Source organism: Asterias amurensis, chromosome 3 (assembly GCF_032118995.1).
Source record: "Asterias amurensis chromosome 3, ASM3211899v1".
NCBI classification, from domain to species: Eukaryota; Metazoa; Echinodermata; class Asteroidea; order Forcipulatida; family Asteriidae; genus Asterias; species Asterias amurensis.
In genome coordinates this window covers 14984953-14991420 of record NC_092650.1, presented here as the reverse complement: position 1 = coordinate 14991420, position 6468 = coordinate 14984953, and positions in this window count along the sequence as shown.

Here is a 6468-nt window from a genome sequence, read left to right as displayed (position 1 = left end):
ATGCATGTTCTGCATCAGTCCATAGACAAGTTTTGGTGATCATTGCTCCCTCTTTGTGACGGATGCTAAGACCTTTGATGAAGCTGAACAGTATACTGTTACAGTTTGTCCCGCCTTGCGGGGTTGCTCAGAAACGATTTCAACAACCTCCACTATGTGAGTTTTGTGCACAGAGCTGTCGGAGAGAAAAACAACATGTACAACGGGTAATTTCGATCCCAGTTTCATGCTCAATCTTCAAAACTTTAACACCACAGGATTGCCATGTTCAAGGGCTTTCCTCTCCTCTTCCAGGAATGTTCCTACGTCCATTTTTTAAAGGTTTAGGGCGACTTGCACACGGCGCGAGCAGGCACCCATTAGAAATTGACGTACACTGTGCGTGTATAAAACGTACACCAAGACACGGCGCAGTCAGGATTCCAACCAACAATAAGGGGGTCATTCAAAAAATAGGCCCGGACAATTAAAAACGTTCAGCAACACTCTGGAATAACCCTGGAACAAAAAATGCTAGGGAGATGCAGTTTGTACCTTAGTCATTTGGCATGTTCCTGCGTCTATTTCGTAAAGGTTCAGGGCGACTTGCACACTTCTTGATAGAAAAAAACTCAAGTAGGCGGGGTTGCTCAGAAACGATTTCAACCACCTAATATTCTATATAAGACAGATTTGAGAGCCCCCAGAAGGTGTTTCAATGTACAAAAATGTTGCCCAATTGTGACCTGGGGGTTGTTGACGTTTTTAAAATTAAACTTGTGAAGGGGTGTTTTTTCTTGGAGGGAGAATAACTCGACGGGCCCAGGGACTCCCCATATAAAATTAAGCAGAGAATAAAGATTTCAAGAATCTATCAATAGTTTTCCATTTCAAGGCTATAAGACTTTTAAGTATGTTTTGTGTATTTTTGAATATTTAGCAATTTGCATATTTATCCGGCGAAAGTGCATTTTTACGTAAAAAACAAAATGGCCACCGTTTTTCCCCTGAAACCGTACACAAATCTCTCATTGACATAACTACAAAGAACAAGCCGACTGCCAAAATGTTGCTAATAAAGTTAGGTTGGTACTTTTTTACACTTAAAGTATTTCAAAATTCAATGTGGCCGCCATTTTGCATAAAACTAGGGGAGGAAAATGTGGGTAAATTTTCAGGCAAATAAACTTGATAAGAAACAAAACTAGGAATCTTGGTTAAAAATCACGATCCAGCTGTTTACATTGATATTCATTCAAAAATTGGCCCGAAAAATAAATATTTCAGCCATGCTCTGAAATAATTATGTAGCTAAAAATGCTAAAGAGATGAAGTTTGTAACTGAGTCATTCTGGCATGTCCCTGCATCCGTTTTTCAAAAGTATAGGGCGACTTATACACTTCATGATAACAAAAAGCTCCAGTAAGCGGGGTTGCTCAGACACGATTTCAACAGCATGCCCTATGAGAGTTTTGTGCACAGAGCTGTCTGACAAAAAAAAAAAAAAAACAAAAAAAAAACAGTTTGAACGGATAATTCGATCCCAGTTTCATGCTCAATCTTAACAATTTTACCACAATCGGATCGCCATTTTCAAGGGCTTTCTTCTCGTACCAAAGATAAATTAATGACGCATGAACTGTATTTCGTCATCATCAAACCTTGTTTTTTGACAGAAATTAGTATATTTTTTTTTTCCGCAAACAAACAATAATCCTGTATTTCTTTCAATATTCTCAACACAGATCCTTAAAACAAATTAAAACAAAACTGTTCCTTTTAATATCAAGGGCCCCCTTTTGATCTTAAAATCAAAATAGTTGCTGGCAGTGTAAGCACTTTATGTAATCCACCATATACATGAACTGACAAATCCGTTAAAGTTTCAAACTGATCGGCCATCTGGGTCACGAGAAAAATAATAGTCAAAAAACGATTACACATTTTGCATGACATTGATGCAAAAAAAAAAAAAATAACAAACGCAAGGTTAAATTATTTATTTCTTAACAAATATTAGACTTCAGACATAAATACTTCAAGGGATGTTTTCAACAATCATTATCATTAGACCGTGTAAGTTTTATGTACATCTGTGATTTTCACAATTTTGTTTCTTACCAATTCTGTAACGTTCCTTTAAACAGGATACTAATCTATACAAAAAAAACAAGAGTTTCTAACAAGAGTAGATACGAAAACAATGTCTTTTAACTAAGGCAGTAGCTCCCTCCTTTTCAAACATAAGTGAACCCGCCTTCGGATTAGAGAGAACAAGTCTGACCTAGTTAATTGATGTAAACACTGTTTAAAACAGTTACCAGATACATACCAGTTATACCAGTAAGCGTTATAAATAATAACAACAATAATAACATTATACAAATAAATATTATAGAGAAAATTAATTTTGTTTTTGACCCATACACCGATGTGTGTTAGCACTGTAAACTCAGGATACTTTCCCGAGTCCCGTGAACAAAAATATTCCGTGAACAAAATATCATGTTCCTCGGGTGGGATTCGAACCCGGGACCCCTGTAGTTCAAGAGCAGTGTGTTGTCAACTAGGCTACCGACGTTGCCCGATAACTAGAGGAAGTTTGAGTCCTAATGTTTTGGCAGCGGGTAAGACAAATAGAACAATAAAGAAATTGAAGAATGCAAATTTAATCTGGTGGAAAAATATAAAAGGTTACGCTCCGGAAGTGTCAGGCATTCAGGCGCCGGTTCAGTTAATGGCACACACTGGCCCCTCCCCTTTGCCATATAGAACCCTTCAGGATTTGCATCCGACCCAGAGCACATCCCCCCTGCTTCGAACCCTAGCCACCACGCGGGCCCTGTCCCTTTAGGGGAGAAAACAAGGCAGATCCCAATCACACTGTCCTATCAGGGGCAGCAAAAAGCCTTGAATCTATATTAGAGACAGACGGTATTCGAACCCGGACCGGGTGATCCGAGTTGCTGAAACAGTCCCAGCACCTTACGCACTGCGCTACAGTGTTGGTGCTTAAAAACTGGTGTTTTCATGGTCATAATCAATAGACCGATTGCGCTCCGTGCCTCACGTGACATAGTGGGTGAAATGTAAACAAACACGGCGTACTGCATATAAACGTGCTATAAGAAGACACGATTACTGTTGCAATTTCTGGCTCAATAAAGACTCAATTCGAAGAATATTCCGGATTTTGTCATTATTTGAGACCTTACGGACCTTACAGTCACCCAACTATAGGAAATTCCACGAGAATGTTACCACGATGTCAAGTGTTTATGCACGGAAAGTGTGGTTTCATTGCCCTCGTTGTAATGATTTTGCTGCTAATATTGTAAATACAAATCTCCTGAAGAAGCTGCAAATTGTAAAAGCAAGAGCAATTACCCCACCCCTTCAATGCAGAGCCAATCGTTGATCGAAATATGTGTTACCCCCCCCCCATATTTTGTCTTCGCTGTGTTCTGTGGAACTTAGAAATTAATTTTTTCGGGGATTTTAGAAGAGGATTGGTTAAAGAGAGGATCGGTTCTAATGGGGGAGGGGGGGGCTATAGGCCCCGCCCCAAAACAAGTTAAGGTTAAGGGGAATACGGGTAAAAAAAAATAATCAAACTCCAGCTGTTTAAAATATCTAGCAAAATTCAATATGGCCGCCATTTTAAGTCCTAAATACGTTTTTCCTTGAAGGTTGTGTTTTTTTAAGTCGGTTTCAATGCGCAAATGTATAGCACACACGGAATGGGATACTTTCGTAGCCGAACTGTTGATGTAAAGTTTCACGCATAAATATTACCTATAGCAATTAGGTAAATGTTATGGAAAACACTCGAATATTGTCATTACCTGGATGCATGTCCCAACATTTGATGTATTCACTTTTGAATTTTTTTTTTAATGAAGACGGGAATAAAACTCAGACAGAAAAAATGAAATTCAATCTATCGCTCTTTCGGGTTGCTCAGAAACGATTTCAACAACCTCCACTCTGATACCGAAAATTAAGAGTAGGCGGCTGTGCTCCGAAACGAACTCAACAAGCCTCCCCTACGGGATTTTTGTGCACAGAGAAAATCAAAAGTACAACGGGTCATTTTGACCCAAAATCATTGCTTAATCTAAACAAGTTTAGCACCATTGGATGGACAATTCCAAGGGCTTTCCTCTCGTATAAACATCAGTGCTATGGGGATTTTCAAGGCGACGCTAGAGGCCAGGGAGTAGACCCGACACACCCCTTAAATTTGGGACATTTAATGCATGATATACACGGCATGTGGTGATTATTGGAGAAAACAAATATATGCGTTAAAAAAAAGCCCGGACTTGAAAAAACTTACAGCTATGCTTTGAATCAATCTGGAATAAAAACGCTAGAGAGACGCAGTTTGTACCTGCGTCATCATGGCATGTCCCTTAATTCAAATTTCAATGTTTTAGAGCAGCTTCCGGGTTTTTTGATACCGAAAATTAAAAGTAGGCGGCTGTGCTCCGAAACGAACTCAACAAGCCTCCCTACGGGATTTTTGTGCACAGAGAAAATCCAAAGTACAACGGGTCAATTTGACCCACAATCATTGCTCAATCTAAACAAGTCTAGCACCATTGGGTGGAGAATTTCAAGGCTTTCCTCTCGTACCAAAATTAGTGCTATGGGGATTCTCAAAACGAAGCTAGAGGCCAGGGAGTAGACCATACACACCCCATAAATTTGGGACATTTAATGCATGATATACACGGCATGTGGTGATTATTGGAGAAAACAAATACATGCGTTAAAAAAAGCCCGGACTTGAGAAAACTTTCAGCTATGCTTTTGAATCATTCTGGAACTAAAAATGCTAGAGAGACGCAGTTTGTACCTGCGTCATCATGGCATGTCCCTTAATCTAAATTTCAAAGTTTTAGAGCGGCTTCCAGACTTCTTGATACCGAAAATTAAAAGTAGGCGGCTGTGCTCCGAAACGAACTCAACAAGCCTCCCTACGGGATTTTTGTGCACAGAGAAAATCAAAAGTTCAACTGGTCAATTTGACCCACAATCATTGCTCAATCTGAACAAGTTTAGCACCATTGGATGGAGTATTTCAAGGGCTTTCCTCTCGTACCAAAATTAGTGCTATGGAGATTCTTAAAGCGAAGCTAGAGGCCAGGGAGTAGACCATACACACCCCATAAATTTGGGACATTTAATGCATGATATACACGGCATGTGGTGATTATTGTAGAAAACAAATACATGCGTTAAAAAAAAGCCCGGACTTGAAAAAACTTACAGCTATGCTTTGAATCAATCTGGAATAAAAACGCTAGAGAGACGCAGTTTGTACCTGCGTCATCATGGCATGTCCCTAATTCAAATTTCAATGTTTTAGAGCAGCTTCCGGGTTTTTTGATACCGAAAATTAAAAGTAGGCGGCTGTGCTCCGAAACGAACTCAACAAGCCTCCCTACGGGATTTTTGTGCACAGAGAAAATCCAAAGTACAACGGGTCAATTTGACCCACAATCATTGCTCAATCCAAACAAGTCTAGCACCATTGGGTGGAGAATTTCAAGGCTTTCCTCTCGTACCAAAATTAGTGCTATGGGGATTCTCAAAACGAAGCTAGAGGCCAGGGAGTAGACCATACACACCCCATAAATTTGGGACATTTAATGCATGATATACACGGCATGTGGTGATTATTGGAGAAAACAAATACATGCGTTAAAAAAAGCCCGGACTTGAGAAAACTTTCAGCTATGCTTTTGAATCATTCTGGAACTAAAAATGCTAGAGAGACGCAGTTTGTACCTGCGTCATCATGGCATGTCCCTTAATCTAAATTTCAAAGTTTTAGAGCGGCTTCCAGACTTCTTGATACCGAAAATTAAAAGTAGGCGGCTGTGCTCCGAAACGAACTCAACAAGCCTCCCTACGGGATTTTTGTGCACAGAGAAAATCCAAAGTTCAACTGGTCAATTTGACCCACAATCATTGCTCAATCTGAACAAGTTTAGCACCATTGGATGGAGTATTTCAAGGGCTTTCCTCTCGTACCAAAATTAGTGCTATGGAGATTCTTAAAGCGAAGCTAGAGGCCAGGGAGTAGACCATACACACCCCATAAATTTGGGACATTTAATGCATGATATACACGGCATGTGGTGATTATTGGAGAAAACAAATACATGCGTTAAAAAAAAGCCCGGACTTGAAAAAACTTTCAGCTGTGCTTTTGAATCATTCTGGAACTAAAAATGCTAGAGAGACGCAGTTTGTACCTGCGTCATCATGGCATTACCCTAAATCTAAATTTCAAAGTTTTAGAGCGGCTTCCAGACTTCTTGATACCGAAAATTAAAAGTAGGCGGCGTTGCTCCGAAACGAAATCAACAAGCCTCCCTACGGGATTTTTGTGCATAGAGGAAATCAAAAGTTCAACGGGTCAATTTTACCCACAATCATTACTCAATCTAAACAAGTTTAGCACCATTGGATGGAGA